The 17,168-nt window shown below is 37.5% G+C and overlaps 1 protein-coding gene across 3 annotated transcripts in view; it reads right to left on the reverse strand.

The window, feature by feature from the left end:
- LOC126336310 (uncharacterized) overlaps nucleotides 1-17,168 on the reverse strand; it is a 205,046-nt gene that overhangs the window by 59,948 nt on the left and 127,930 nt on the right. The window lies entirely within an intron of this gene.

Below are 17,168 nucleotides of genomic sequence, written 5' to 3' on the forward strand. Positions count from 1 at the left end.
AGCTGAATTAGGACTTTCAATTAAATTGCAAAAATGTTCTTGTTTTCCACATTCACTGTGTCAGCCACAGTGAACATGTTGAAGGTGTTAATGGATGACAGCAGGAAACAGCAATGAAATAATGTGAATTACTTAAACCAGGAATTAAACAAGTTTACATAGCTTTGAATGCAGTCAAAAAATGGTTGGTTCAAATGGCTCTGAGCACTATGGGATTTAACTTTTGGGGTCATCAGTCCCCTAGAACTTAGAACTACGTAAACCTAACTAACCTAAGGACATCACACACATACATGCCCAAGGCGGGATTCGAACCTGTGACCGTAGCAGTCGCGCGGTTCCAGAATGTAGTGCCTAGAACTGCTCGGCTACCCAGGCCGGTGAACACAGTCATTTCACACTTCTTATTCACTGCATATTTGTGTGCTGTAATTAATACAGCAGCCTTTTATTTTCTCATCTTTGATCTGGTACACATGTCACATCTTACTTGTTTTCCTAGAGCAACTCTAGGTTTACATGATCCACAATTCAGAATTCTGGTAATTGCTAGTGCTACCTCATGCTGAAAGTGTTGGTTGATAGCTGTCTCTTCAGATATGATCTCATCAACTGCCATTTCAGAAACTTGAAGCATAAATGTGATTATTCAATTTTCTGTCAGTGACGAATATATCACTAATGTATAGGTATATTCATGATGGTATAGAACAGTGCAGGTCCATCTTCTGGAACACCTGCTGGGTAGACTAAACTGTGCACTTCACATCCAGTGCATCAATTTATTCATGAGTAGTATCATAGTACACTACTATCTCAGACTTGATTGTTGCGATGCTCAATGAAACAGCATTATGCCTTGAAGACACTAAACTAACAGCTTTCTTAAGTTTTTGAATGAAGGATATAAGTAAGTAATATATCCAAAAACAATTTTACATTTTGCTGTCAGGAACTCTTTTGGAATCTTTCCTTTTATTATTATTTTGTACATGTGTGGCCTTTTTGTTTCCTCTTCCCAATTTGACAAGCACATCTGATTTGCTTAATGAGGATATTCATAGTCAACAAAAAATATTAAAAAATGCAGAGACAATGCAACCTGCAAACCAAGATCATCCTCCAAAACTTTATGAGCCTAGGAAATAAGCACAATGATTTGGACATAATAGTGTGTTTTAATAAACCAGATGTTTCAGTTATTACTGAGCACTGGTATACCAAAAAAGAATCTTATTATGCACCCAGTAACAAAGAATTTCTGCTCATCTTTCAGTAGGGATATCAAACATTATGGTGATGTTGCAAAAAGTGGCAATAATTGGCGCTCAAAGATGTAATTCCTACACGTTGAAGGTTTTACTGAACTTTCTGTGATAAGCTATAGATGGGAAAGGAAACATAATTTTAGATATAGACAGACCTCCATCTGAAAGTACAGATTTGTTTTAGCTAATCTCTGTCAGTTGCTTGTAGAGAGAGATAGTAAATACTAAGGGAAAACGGCTGGTAATTATGCTGATAATTGTTCACAGTTTAATAAAAGCTTATCTAACACAAATCAGTTTTCACTCGTAAGGATGGCGAGTGGCACACAGAGATCTAACATTACTGATAGGTAATACAGGGTACCCAGGACTTTGTACTGGGATACTTTCTTTTGTTGATTTGTATAAATGACAAAATACTGCTCCTCAAATTCAAGTATAATTCTGTATGCTGATGCTACACCCATTCCATGCAAGTGTAAAGATCATGAAATAATTCAGTATTTCTATGAAAGTTATCTCATTCTCAGCACAAAATAGCAGCAGTAACGGATTTTCACCCCACAAAACAGATTTTGAAATTCAGTTGTGCACTGGAACTGATATTGTCATCAACGAAAACTACTACTTGGTTACAGATAAACTTTCTATATTTAACATGTTATAACATGGAAACTAATTACCGTACAAGAACATAACTTGGTAGCATTAATGTCAAGTACATGGGAAAGAGAAATAATGCAGAAGCAATTCAATTGAAACACTTTTAATGTGCTGCTACAGAACACCATACCATTACATACCAGTACCATTACTGGTGACGGTGACGAAGGCTGTTATGAAAAGCTTGCAATATTATTCAAATCTGATATGGCAAGTTAACAGAACTTTTGATCTATGTAAGATTATTGTGTAAAATCGATAGTGCAGCTTTTTACAGAAGTCTCTTCAGGGCCTTCAGAGCCTTTCACTTACATGTAAACATATTTACTCCCTAATAGGGGTAATTTTACTCTGTTCAGTGAAATGAATTTGCAAAATACTGGAAGGAAAAACAATGTCGATGTAGACTATACATCCATGCCTACGATTCAGAATGGAATTTCATATTCTGATCGAAAGTCTTTGACAAGTTGCTGCTAGACATCAGGCAGAAAACTGAAAATCCTATGATATTAAAAAAATACAAAGTAAAAAAAAAATATTTTATTAGCCTCTCCTTCCATAATTATAATCAAACATAATGTTTCGACTCAAGGATGCATATGCTAGTTAACACTAAGTTTCAAATTGACAGGGTTTTAATATTACCATTATATATAGGGCTGACAGTACTCATTGTAAAATTCTGAAATGCTTTGTACGGAGTATGAGAGAAAAGCAGCACTTGAATAAAAAAAAACATTTCTAGCTTTCAGGGTCATTACTTCCTTCCTCTGGGAAAATGAAAACGTTATGTGACTGGAAATGACAGGAAGATCACTTAGACCACCCGTATAGAACACTTATGTGACACATTCATGAGTACTGCTCCAAAGCTTGAGATCCAGGTCAGATTTAAGCAACACATTGAAGCAAGTCAGAGGTCGGATTCTAGATAGATTACCACTAGTTTCAAACTATGTGTGAGTATTATTTTGTATAACACTATTGAGAAAATTTAGAAGGCATGAGAAATCAGGTCTCTGATGATAGACAGCCTTTCTTCCCTCTCTCTATTTGCGAGTGGAACGGGAAAGAAAATGATTTGTAGTGGTAGAAGGTACTCTCCACCAGGAACCATTTGGTTACTTGTGTAGTATGTATATACATAAAAACACGGAAGAAAATTGTGACTGCCTACTACATTAGAAGTAATAGTTGAACTAACCTAAAGCTTCGTGATTTACTTCAAATGTTTAGTCCCACTGACACACTCTGACAATCACTGACTTGCGTCTATAGCAGTCTTACAATTTGGAGGTGTCAGTATTGCTTCGATCTATTAATATTCCCTCGTTGAGCTCTTTTTATCGTAAGATCACATAAACTTGGTTTTTGAGAAACTACGTACAGGAAGATGTGATTGGCATATAGCTGTTTGTTTACAGAAAAACAACGATCAAGATTTAAGCTTATCGGTAACACACACAGTGCAAGAGCACATATCTGGGCTAGAGCACTATACTGGATTTCGCCCCCCTCCCCCCCTTTTCCCTAGAAATTTTGACTGGAGTAATAACTCTATTTGTAGCATAGTCTGAGGTCTACATTAGGTTGAAAAGCGATAATTTCGTTGACAGTTGTGGAACACAGCGAATGAGAAATAAAGGTTGTGGTAAAGACAGACGTGTGTCTTTGCCTGATATTTGTTTGCGGCATATTTAAATGCACTTTTCCACATTTAACGCATTTCTCAAAATAAAAGAAATAAAACTACTAGGTCATCCCCAAAAATCATATATTAGAAAATGAACAAGCATCCGACGTGTTTTGATGCTTATTACGTACAGATATCGTACACAAACTGGAAAGATGCAATGGGCGTTCCACTACGCATCTTTTTCCATATTTGATTCGTTTTTCCGCATTTTCTACTGCGTTAAAGACATTTAGACACATTGTCCACAATGCGTAATATGTGTTATGCTATAAATCACTCTGCCTTTCGACCAATAATTTGTAATCAGTTGGCTTCAATCAATCACGTACGACTCTAATATGTAACTCTGACAACGCTGCGGATTTATCATGTCACCATAATGCAGATTATTCTCATTTAAACCTTCTTTCTACATTTTATTCTGTTAACGGAAGCTTCATTCAAACAATCAGCATTGATTTGACATTCCAAAACACCGGTTGAAGGCAAGTCTGTATAAACGCTGTAGCCAATGTGTGACGTCACTTACGTCAACAGGTTTGTTTACAGATCTAGTCACCAGGCAGCGCTGTCACGCTTTCAGCCTTTTTGATGACTTCATGAAGCGATTCCTCGGACTTGCGTCTCGCGACCCGCTGGTCGCGATGCTGATTGGCTGAGAGTTAAATTCATAACATCATATACAGTAGCCAATCAGAAGCATAGGTGACATCTGAGCGAATGCAACATCTTTGCTACACACATTCTCGTATTCACAGTTGATGTGACCGAATATCCTTGCACCTTGTGAGGGTGAGTTATGTAGTTGGAATGGCTGGTTCTGTTGCTTGTTATGTATGTGATAGAGAATATTCAGCAAGGAAGCATTTGAATGCTCATTTGAGAAATGTGCATAAAATTCAGCCAGGTGAAGAAGGTACGATAAAGTGCTCAAAAAGTGACTGCAGCCTTAAATGCAATTTTTTGGCTAAGTTGCGACTATATGGAGCAGGAGCACATGGTTGAGATGGTAAAAGAAATTAGTGAATTTCAAACGAAGGAGGATAAGTAAAGTGTACACTGCCTACTTAAATTAATATCGTCCATTATTATTACATACTTGCCTGACCCATGGTCATTAGATCTTATTTTGTTGGTCAATAGAACATGTGCTTATTTGAAAGCCTGGAAAGACGCATTTCACATTAACTGTAAACTTACTGTCTGCTACATTAAGTATAAGTTAAACTGTTGCAAATTTAAATGATTAAAATCACACCAGTAACTCGTGAGGGTATCTAACAGTGCAGGTTTTTTTTTTTTACTCCTGCTGTGTACTTTGCACTTATTGATTCGGAATGCAATTGTCTTTCATCGATGCTTTTGTTTTAGACTTTATGAAGTGGAAGTCTGATGAGGAGAGAAAAACAAAAAGTAGTTTTATCTCTAGTTATGGCATTAAGCGTTTAAAGGATGGTACTGCAAAAACCACCTTCGTATGCCACAGAAGTGGCACATTTTCTTCGAAGTCAGGTGGCAAAAGGTTGTGTAAGTCCCAGGGCACTTGCAAGATGGGAAACCATTGCGTTGCTGCCATAGAGCTTCACGAAGAAGAAAGTGGAATCTGTAGTTTTTTTTACCACAAAACACATTTCGGCCACGACCAGAACATTGCTTTTCTGCATCTCAATGGTTCTGATAGAGAAGCCATCGCTGGTGAGTATTACCTTAATTGTAGAATTTTGCTGGCGTTTCAGTGTTCCCCAAGTAAATATGGTGTGAATGTTTCAGAACCCATTGTCAGGCTTGCTTTCAGGTCTATGTAGTTGACTTTTATTGTTTTTGCAGTGAAGGAGCATTGTTTTTTTACTGCTGAGAAATTAATATTGTTATGGATGTGTGATCTGGAGTAAAAGGTGTGAATATATCGATTGGCAGTTCTTGTGAATACAATTTGTGATGTTAGCATGAAAGCAGTTGTAAAAGGCCAGATGTTGTGATACATATTGACCACAATATTGGTGACTGTAATGTCATGTACTTAGGTGTGTGTGAGAGCAGGTGTAATACATTACAGTAATGCAAGTGTGGAAATAAGTTCTGAAATACTTGTTTGTTGTCCTGTGTTATTGCTTGCATCATTGTAATCTATTTAAGAATAGATCATTAATGCATCTAATAGACTAAAGGTAGTACATTTATTGTTTCTTGTCCAGCATGTTAAACATGGTGGATCAGGGCATTTGCAACTACAATAATGGATTTGAGACTAGACAAAAACACCAGTTACAATTCTCTGACATGTACTTGTAGACCTCGTAACCATTTGAAAATAGCCTTGGTAGCCGAAACTGGGAAATATCACATTGCAACAGGTGCTTTAATCAGTCCTGTTTATTCTCCCATCCCCAGTGTGTTAATAGCATCTTCAGTACTGTTGGAAGGGTACACTGAATATACTGTTAAGCCATTTGTTAAACTATCTAGTTTATAAGTACTTAGCAACTGTTATATTGCATGAATTTATTTTATTGGGGGTGGTTAATTACTGTGTCCTTTCTGAATAGTGTTTTCATGTACATACTCAGAATTGGCCTCTTTGTAGTTGGAGTAATTTTAAAATGTTGCAAGTAAAATTGCTCAGGGGGTCACTTTCCAGAGAATTCTGGATGATGTGCGGGACTCAGTTCATTCCAGCAGAGCGGAGAGGCTGCATCTCCTGACTCGACATGTCCTTCATAACATTAAGAGAGACTTTGCCATTGGTGATGATCAGCAGCATAACATTGACGAAGTCAGTGATAGTATGTAGTTGGAGAAAATGAAAGACTGTGTTCTCCTCTATAAGAAAGAAGGTAAGGCCAGGGAAGATTTTGATAGGACTGACTCGGTGATAGTGTTAATGACTGACTACTAGAAGCAGTTATTACAGAGATTTGGACAAAATATTGTATGTGTAGACTCCACAAGTTGTACAAATGTTTACAAACTGTTGGTGACCACATTGTTAGTGGTAGACGATTTTGGTTCAGGTATGCCTGTAGCATTCTGTGTTTCAAATCGGGAGACTACTTCCATAATGACTCATTTGTTTAGTGCTGTGAAAGAGAGAGCTGGCATCATAAAAACATCTGTATTCATGTCCGACGACACTAATACTTTCCGTAGTGCATGGTCATGAGTCATGGGACCTGCAGAAAATAATCTACTGTGTGCTTGGCACATAAACCGCAGCTGGCGGACTAATTTGAAGAAAGTCCATGGCAATGAAGAAAAGAAAGCACTTGTGTACAAAGCTCTTCATACATTGCTTGAAGAAGCGGACATAGACAATTTTAATGAGCTGCTGGAATCGTACGTTGGGCAGCTTCAAGCAGCTGAAGGTAGAAGAGACTTTGGTGTATATATCTCGTCAAATTACTTATTCCGGCCTCAGCAGTGGGCATATTGTCACCATCGCAATCTGGGTATAAATACAAATATGCACCTTGAAGCAATGCATAGAGTTTTAAAATATTGTTATCTAGAGGGAAAAACAAACAATAGACTTGACAGACTACTTGTTGTGTTGATGAAATTGGTGCATGATAAACTGTGTGGTCGAATGGTTAAACTGTATAAGGGTGGCCATTCATATTGAGTAAATCTTATTGAGGCACGTCATAAAGCTTCATGCAGTATTGAGGAGAATGACATTACAGTCAATACTGATGGTACAAAGTTTCATATCAAATCCCAAACACATTGTGGTGTAACACATACTGTGATTTTAAATAACATTGAATGTAAATTGGAGTGCAAGTTGAAGTGCTCCAAATGTAATATATATATATATATACATGCTTTCAGTTGTTCTTGTGCGGACAGTTTAATTCATTGGAACGTATGCAAGCACATTCATGCAGTGTCAATGACGTATGCATTACATTCAAGTGCCACATTTACACCAAGTGAAGCAACGGTGACTGAAGAGGCTTCTGCCATTTTGTGTTCACTGCAAACAAATACTGATGATCACGAGAACACATCTCTGGCCCGAGAACTAGTGTCCACATACCAAATTTTGATTAACTGTGTCAGTTCAGTTAAAGTGTCCACAGAAATCCTGAAGTCACTACAGAAGGATGGAGCTCATTCGCTGTCACTTTTTCAATCAGTCTGCAGGGAAGCTCCACAACGCCCCAGCAACGAGAAGGTAAAAGTGCAACGAAGACCTGGTAAATGTAACAAACAGCCAAAGAGCAGTTTGAAGAAACCAACTCTTGCTGAAAAAGATAATATTGCTTCGGCACTGAGGCAGCCTGAAAGTGAAATATTAAATGCTCACGTAGATTCTGAGCATAATTACTGTGGGTACTAAGTTTTAGATGTGTGTGTGCTTCTGTACATTCCATGGTTTGTAGGCCTACTGGGGAAACTTGCCATGTAAAACAAAGAGTAACGCATTGTGCTTGGTACCCCTGTTGTAGATGTGGAAACCCAAGTGATATTAATAAAGAAAATAAAAACGTTTGCAGTGTTGTCTTTCAATTCATACCTTTATCCTTTTATTTGCATGTGCAATTAAAACCTTTTTTTTGAAATACTACTTGATTTCATTAAAATGAATTGCTGTGTAACTAGTGGAGAAAATTGATGTCTGCAGAGCGTGTGTGGCATGAATTTGAAGATCCTTATCACATGATGTACTGAAGTCTGTTGTAAGAATACATTGCGAATTAAAATTGCTTGCATAAAAATTAAAAAGATATTTTTCACTTCTGAATCACATTTCAATTTGGTTCATTACCGAGAGTTCAACAGAATAAAATTCAGTGCACTTAAGCTAAGTATCTGATGCTCCCTTATATTTATTTAATGGCTCTGAATGTAGCAACTTCCTGAAAAATTTTGTATGTGCATTCCTACAGTCATTGACCAAGGAAATTTGTGGTAAAGAATTTCACACAGTGTTCAGTCTGAGGAAACAAGGTGCAATTACTGAGCAGGGTGGTGCCGTTAGTATGATTTACAGAATACTGAGAATTGTAAAGACAAGTGGGACACTATTTTCTTTGCTACAATTAATCATTTCCTTTTCAGTATCATTGCAAGCTACTTTAGAATTATTTTTAGTTTGTAGTCTCATGTGCTTTACATCTAGCAATTATATTTTTGGATTTATAAACCTTTACTTGTCTTCTGCACCTCTGAGATTCATCTTTCAGAATAGGAGTTTTTATGTAGATTGATACTGTGCAATGCTGGGTTGGCAGAATTTACCAACCAGAAGATAGCAAAGAGGAAAGAGGAGTAATTCGCTCAATTTTTATTGGTACAGAGGATGCTGTAACTGATTCTTTCTAGTCAGTACAGCAGTTGTTATAAGTTGGCCTTTAAGAGACTTTACAGTAATGTAGAGAAGAATTTCATCATTGCTGCATGAAGGTAATCCTATTTTCATGGATCTTAATTGTGCGCTTTCTTTCACTGAATATTCTTTACAAGTTGTCAGTGGCTTTCTTTTTTTAAACGGACAATGAATGTGTCTGAGCTGCAGTAACTGTACTTACAGTAAAGATGGTTCACTTGTTTTTTGTTCACACTTCACTGATGAGAACACCTCATTCCTGTTATGGCAGTTTTAGAACATTTTTCAGAGTGAAAGTGGAATTTGCATTTGCTATGCTGGTCACTTTCTTCCTTTTTTTAGCTACACATATTTCTCAACATTATATGTTTCAAATGTAAGAATTTTACTTCAAAATGAACACTATGCTGATAGGATATTGAGAGCAATAGAAGTAATTGATTCTGAGACACTAGAGATTGTGTGAAAGTGGACTGGAAGAAAATGTAATCAAGGTGTACAACGTTCTTCTATTTGTAAGGTATGTGACCATTCAGACTTTCCATGTAGTAATTCCATGGAAATGCTTTAATTGCTAAAAACTTCATGGGTCGTCATCAGATAGTTGTGGCAAATTTACACTAAAGACAAATTATGAAAGCTAATACATAATAATTATGAGGCAAAAGTAACATCAGGAATGAAAATACATACTGGGTACAAGTACCCACAATATGCTTAGGCAGGTTCATATGAGTTAGCAATACAAGAAAAACACACCGACTCGTACACAATTGCCGGTAGGCAACATTTGGAACAGAAAATATTATCTGGGAGCTTCATGTCGGACTAAAGACAGCAAACTTGAGGATTGTATTGTTTTTAACTTGCACCAGATGGCATTGATGTCAAAGATTGAGACAAACCAAGACATAGCTTTTATAATATACAAAACAATGTAAATATTCATGCCCCTTTTCTGACACCTTTACTAATGATAAACCAATTGGTCAGTTCTCCATCCACTCGCACTGCAGCCTTGGAACCAGCCAATATTGCTTGAATAAGTGAGACATACTTCGATGGTATACCACGTAGCAGCAAATCATTTAACATTTGTGCTCCATCTAGACTATCAAAGACCTGCTTGAAGTCTACACAGAGGTTATGAAGCTCAATGTTATACTCATATGTATTTTCATGTATTTACCTAAACATAAATATCTGGTCTGTTGATCTGTTAGGCTGAAATCCATACTGATCCTCCCCCAAAGTATCTTTTGAATATGGTACTAACCTGTTGTAGATAATACTAGAGAAGATCTAATAGGTTACATTCAGCAAGGTAATTCCACGGTAATTTGAACAGCAGGCCTTGTCTCCCTTCTGTGTATTGGTTGGATTACGCCTAATGTCCATTCTTCTGGCACTCTTTTCTGCTTTCATTTCAACTTAATAAGTTTGTGGATTCACTTATGAAGACCAGTTCCCCCATTTTTAACAGTTCTGCAATTATTTCATCGGTTCCTGGTGCTTCATAATTTTTTAAACAATGCACTACCTTCCGTACTTCCTCTAATGTTGGTTCCTCTATTTCTGGATCTATGGTATAATAGAGTGACTGCCCATTCCTGGTAGGATTGACCTCCAAAATTCCCTTGTATTATTCTCTCCATCTATCCAAAACATCTTGTTTATCTGTCAGCAAATTTGCCTCTTTGTCCTTACAAGCTGTTATTTTTGGTCTATGTTCTCGAGTTCCTTTTTTGTAATATATTCTGCTTACGTTCCTTTTGTACTGCTCTTCCATCTCTTCCCTCTTCATGGCTTCCCATTTTCTCCTCCTGCATACCCTTGCTGCCTCTATTCTCTTTTCATTATATAATGCCTGATTTGATCTAGTATTCTGCTGAAAGCATTTCAGCCTTACTTCCTTTTTCTGTTCCACTGCCTTTCTATATTCATCATACCAGTCTTCATTCCTAAGTCTCCTCACTTCTCCCAGTATTTCATCCGCTGTTGTCCTATTGACATCTTTAATAGAGCTCTATTCTTTCTCTATATCATCTCCACCATCTTTTGTTTGTAACTTCTGTCTAAATCTGTCTGGGTATTTCTGAACAGTAGACCTATCTTTCAGTTGTTCTATATTCCATTTCTTTACCCTGGTACTACTTCCTCTGGCAGCCATGCCAAGTTTCTGTCTCACTTTGGCTCTACATCTACTTGGTAACTCTGCCATTCACGCGTAAGTGCCTGGCATAGGGTTCATCAAACCATTTTCATACTATTTCTCTACCATTCCACTCTCGAATGGCGTGTGGGAAAAAGGAACACATAAATCTTTCTGTTTGAGCTCTAATGTCTCTTATTTTATTGTGATGATCATTTCTCCCTACTTAGGTGGGTATCGCGTTTGGAAGAGAAAGTTGGTGATTGAAATTTTGTTAATAGATCTCGCCGCAAAGAAAACCGACTTTGTTTCAGTGACTGCCACCCCAACTTGCATATCATGTCAGTGACACTCTCACCCCTATTGTGCGATAACACGAAACAAGCTGCCCTTCTTTCCACTTTTTCGATGTCTTCCATCAATCCTACCTGGTAAACATCCCATACCATGCAGCAATATTCCAGCAGAGTACGGACAAGTGTAATGTAGGCTGTCTCTTTAGTGGGTTTGTTGCATCTTCTAAGTGTTCTGCCAACAAAGCACAGTCTTTGTTTCGCCTTCCCCACAATATCATCCATGTGGTATTTCCAATCTATGTTGCTCGTAATTGTAATTCCTAGGTATTTAGTTAAATTGACAGCCCTTAGATTTGTGTGATGTATCATACTCCCAAATTTATTGGATTTCTTTTAGTATCCATGTGGATGACCTCGCACTTTTCTTTATTTAGTGCCTATTGCCACGTTTCGCACCATACAGAAATTTTGAATCATTTTGTAATTGGAATTGATCATCTGATGATTTTACTAGACAGTAAATTACAGCGCCATCTGCAAACAATCTAAGGGGGCTGCTCAGATTACCACCTAGAACGTTTATGTAAGTCAGGAACAGCAGAGGGCCTATGACACTACCTTGTGAAACGCCAGATATCGCTTCTGCTCTACTCAATGATTTATCATCTATCACTATGAACTGTGACCTTTCTGAGAGGAAATCACGAATCCAGTCACACAACTGAGCGATACTCCATATGCAAGCATTTTGATTAATAGTCACTTGGGAGGAACGGTATTAAAAGCCTTCTGGAAATCTAAATAGGTAATTGTCAGAATTAGCTCCTTGAAAAGTGCGCTCATTTTGCGTATCAGACACTCACATCTTTGATATAAATATATGGTCTATTTGGTTTGCTTCATTTGTTTCTGGTATTTTCCATGTCCCTTTGTAGATATTTTTCCTTGGAAAACAGGTACTTACTGCCTTCAACTTGTTTGCAGAATCAAACAGGGCAACCCTCATACCATTATTATTACTTTCATCATGCAGACTTTCCTTACCAAACACACTTCTGAGTGCCTCTTCCTTTCCCGGTGTGGCGTTCATAGGTCATGTCAACCATGAACAACTTAATCTTTGACCTTAGATCGCTCTTCCGAGCCGCGATATTAATTCGTTCAGCCTGCATTTGTGTCTCGTTTCATGTACATGTGTTCGACTACAGTAAATATATATACTTATGTGCAGACATTTGTGGAAAAGTTTGTTCAGTACACCTCTATAGACATCCCATTACCATACCAGTTTTCCATTATAGTAGCCAAAACTATTTTGGGATCATATCTGGGTATTCCGTCGCGCACCTCCTGTAGTTTATCATAGAAGATGTCTACAGTATCTTCATCTGATTCTTCTGTTGGTGCATATACATTAACAAAGGTCACACTGTGAAATCTGCCTTTCATACGTAGAGTAAATATCTTTCATTATATGGGGTAAAGGTGATAACTGATTTACGCATATCCTTGGAGACTATAAACCCAACTCCATACTCCCCTAGTCTTTCATCCTTTCCTAAAAAGTACACCAAGAATGTGTGCTTATAAATCTCTCCTCTTCCCTTCCACCTGATTTCCTGCGGTGCAAAATCTCTCATTCCATACCTTAGCACCTCTTCTGCAACACTATTCATCACTCCTGTTTACAACAGCGTGCGCCCCTTCCATGACCCAAATATAAGCGTTCACAAATCCATTTTCCCGTTTCCTAGCAGTTTGTCTACGTAGGGGCAGTCTGGCATTCCTTGTTGAATTATTTGCAATAATAGATTTTTTACAAGGCGCACAAACCCTGTGCTCAACTACCAACCTGGAGGACCAGGCTTTCATTTCGGGGTTAGCCCCCCTAGAGGGGTTGACAACCTATAGAGCCCCCCCTACGCTATGGTGTGGGACACACTTCGTCTAGTTCCTCAGTCGAGGCCACTCTGGCTTGCGTGACCCGGCCAGTAGCTACACTACCACTGGTACAGCTCTCAACCTCATCACGGCACACAAAGCCTCCCACGCAGTGCTGTAGGTGCCTACGATAAGGTGGTGTCCCCTGGGAGGGTATCATCAATTATTAACAGAAACAATAAAGATCCGAGCACGGACACTTGTAGCATTCCAGATCTAATATAAACCAAATTTTACTTCTCTCTACCAATGCACAAAACTTGTTGGCAGTTCTCTAGGAAAGATTTAAACATATTTATACTGTTGCCATAAAAGCCATAATAGAGTAGCTTATTCAACAAAGTATTATGCTCTACACCAGTGGTTCCTAACAGGGGGTCTGCAGATCCCCAGGGATCCGCGAGCTATGTCAGAGGGGTCCGCAAGATGTTATTAGAATAAAAAATATATTAAATATATTTCGTGTGATAACAGATTTTTTGTTTTGGCCGCTTCCTGCATGAGCAGAGCTTCCTAGAGCCAACTGACACTAACACACTTAGTGCACAACTAGAATTAACTAGAGGCAAATAGTTCTGTTGCATGCTGTTAGACAGTGCGCGCTGCCTCTTTCCAGCTGACAACTGACAGTCACTTTACACAGAAACTCGCATTTCAGACGACAATTGGCCATTGTTAATTTATTGCCAGTGCTTTCACACGTTGTTTACATGTTCAACATTCTGTATTAAAACAGTAGTGTTTGTAAAGCATTGTTTTTCGTGGAAGCTATGGTTCGCGTAGTTAAAAATGGACCGTTGGTTAAAAAGTGGTTCATTAAAACGAGAAAAGCCTACAGATGAAGAGGAAGATAATGCATCTGACGTTCAAGCAAGTAAGTGAGTGACTCTCGAACCGAAGTTGTCAGTGTTCATTGAACCTAAATTGTCAGTGTCCCTTGAACCTAACCCTTCCAAGATTAGTATGAAGCTTACTGGAAAAATTAGAAAATATAACTCTGATTACTGGGAAATCGGTTTTACTTTCACTTGACCTGAGCAACAGCCTAAACCTCAATGTGTAATTTGCTATGAAAGCCTTTCGAATGAATGTATGAAACCAGCAAATCTCTGGTGCCATCTTGAAACAAAGCACACAGAGTACAAAAGTAAGTCATTAGATTTATTCAAAAATAAATTAAGAGAGTTGAAAATATCTCTTAAAACAATTACCAAACACTGTGGTGTAAGTATAAACGAAAATGCAACCCTTGCGTCTTACGAGGTGGCCCAGCTTGTTGCTAAATGTGGGAAAAACCACACAATTGCTGAGGAACTTATACTGCCATCAGCAATAATATTAGGTGATGCAGCTGCTAAGATAACAGGAACTGTCCCATTCTCAAATAACACTGTTAAAAGACAAATTACTGATGTGGCAGTTAACGTGGAAGAGATATTGCTGGCTAGACTTTGCATGAGTGACATGTATGCTCTACAATTGGATGAAAGCACAGACATATCAAATAAAGCCATAATGTTGGCCTCACTGAAGAAGAGCAAGATCAACTTGTGGATCTGTCCAGCTGTGGTATGATATTAAACATTTTCATTGGTGATAAAATTACAGACTTCTGGGCAACAGCATGCAAGGACTACAAGAAACTTGGAGATAAGGAAATGAAAAAGATCCTTCCATTTGCAACCACATATTGGTGTGAGCAAGCATTTTCTTCCATGTGGTTCATGAAAAACAAAATATGGGAATCAGCTCGATGTGCGGTCGGATTTCAGAGTGAAAGATTCAAGTTTGGAACCTAATATTTCAGAAATAATGGACTCGGAGGTCAGATTGAACTCATCTCATTAAGAACTGAAAATTAAAACTAATTGTATACTGATGGAGTATTCTATTGTAACTGTATTTTTTCAAATAAATAATACTTTGTATGAAATTAGCGTTTTCTTATTTTTCACACATGTCTACTCAATGCAATCTCATGTGTAGTTAGTACACTTGAAAGACCAATACACTCAGTTTAAATTTTTTCCTGCCATTTTCAGTTCATACTCAATTTTTTTAAGGACTTTGTTATGCTAAACACCCAGATTTAAAGGCAAAGATTTTGAGTAATAATCAAAAATTTAACAATAATGATGATGGCTAAATTGAAAAAGTTTTAAGCTCAATATTTTTTCAATAATGAATTTGTCAATGTTTTTTCTAAGTACAAAAAATAGAAAATGTATAAAAAGACTCTTAATTTGGCTTTTTAGGTACTTGATACTGTGATATGCCAAAGGTATCAATGATTTTGTTGGGAATCCCTGCTCTACACAATCAAAAGCTCTGCTCAGGTCACAAAACATAGCCAGTGCATAGTCCCTAGCCTCAAACACAACTAGGACAAATTTTACTTGTGAATTCATTGAGTCAATTGTACATTTACCTTTCCTGAACCCAAATTGTTTATCATTGATTTGTCCAAATAAACACTAAGTTTTTTATACATTATTGTTTCAAAAATTTTAGAAAAAAAGGAGTTATGGATATGAGCCTATAGCTAGTGGGACAGTTCTTTTCACCTTTTTTATACATGGGCACAACTCTAGAAATTTTTAGTTTCTCATTGAACTTATTTTCATCTAGAGATTTATTTACACAATAAGTTAAAGGATAAATTACACAGTCAATAGCATCTTTAAAGAAATTACATGACAAATTATAGTAATCAACACTAGCTGAAGGTTTGAAATTTTTACCTATTTTCAGGATCGTACTTGGACACACTCCTGTGAAAGTGCTTGGGAAAGGCTTTTCAAAGCAGTTGTCGCTGATACTAACTGCACTTTCGGGAGGTCGTTTATTAACTACTAATTTCTTCAAGAAAACTAGCGTTCTATGGGTTGGAGCTCGAGATGTCAAATTGGCAGGTAGGTTAGAAAATTTAAAAAGGGAAATGGTCAGGTTAAAGCTAGATATAGCGGAATTAGTGAGTTCCAGTAGCAGCGGGAGCAAGACTTCTGGTCAAGTGAAAACAGCATTATAAATAGAAAATCAAGCAGGGGTAATGCAGGAGTAGGTTTAATAATGAATAAAAAACAGGAGCATGGATAAGCTACTACGAATAGCATAGTGAATGCATTATTGTATCCAAGGTAGACATGAAGCCCAGGCCTACCACAGTATTACAAATTTATATGCCAACTAGCTCCACAGATGACGAAGAGAGTGAAGAAATGTCTGATGTTGTTAAAAAATTATTCACATAGTGAAGGGAGCTGAAAATTTTATAGTCATGGGGGACTGGAATTTGATAGTAGGAAAATAAAGAGAAAGAAAATTAGTAGGTAAATATGGAATGGGGGTAAGGAATGAGAGAGGAAGCTGCCCGGTAGAGTTATGCATGGAGCATAGCTTAATCATAGCTAACAATTGGTTTAAGAATCATGAAAGAAGGTTGTATATGTGGGAGAGGCGTCAAGACACTGCAAGATTTCAGATATGTTATACAGTGGTAAGACATAGTTTTAGTAGTCAGGTTTTACATTTTAAGACATTTGCAGGGGCAAATGTGGACTCTGACCACAACTTATTGGTCATGAACTGTAGATTAATCTTTTCACGAACACTGCGCAAGTAAAAGCGAAATCTTCCATATACAGATCACAATAGATACTAGTTTACTTATTTAAGCTACAACATTACCTTAATAAATTGTTTTTCCATGAGTAAACACTTATATTTACTAGTGCACTGAGTAAACACACACGCCAACAGCTTGCACTTTAGAACAGTTATCTTTTCACGAAAACTACACAAGTAAAAGCGAAACATTCAA

The sequence above is a fragment of the Schistocerca gregaria genome, chromosome 1, assembly GCF_023897955.1.
Source record: "Schistocerca gregaria isolate iqSchGreg1 chromosome 1, iqSchGreg1.2, whole genome shotgun sequence".
Classification (NCBI taxonomy): domain Eukaryota; kingdom Metazoa; phylum Arthropoda; class Insecta; order Orthoptera; family Acrididae; genus Schistocerca; species Schistocerca gregaria.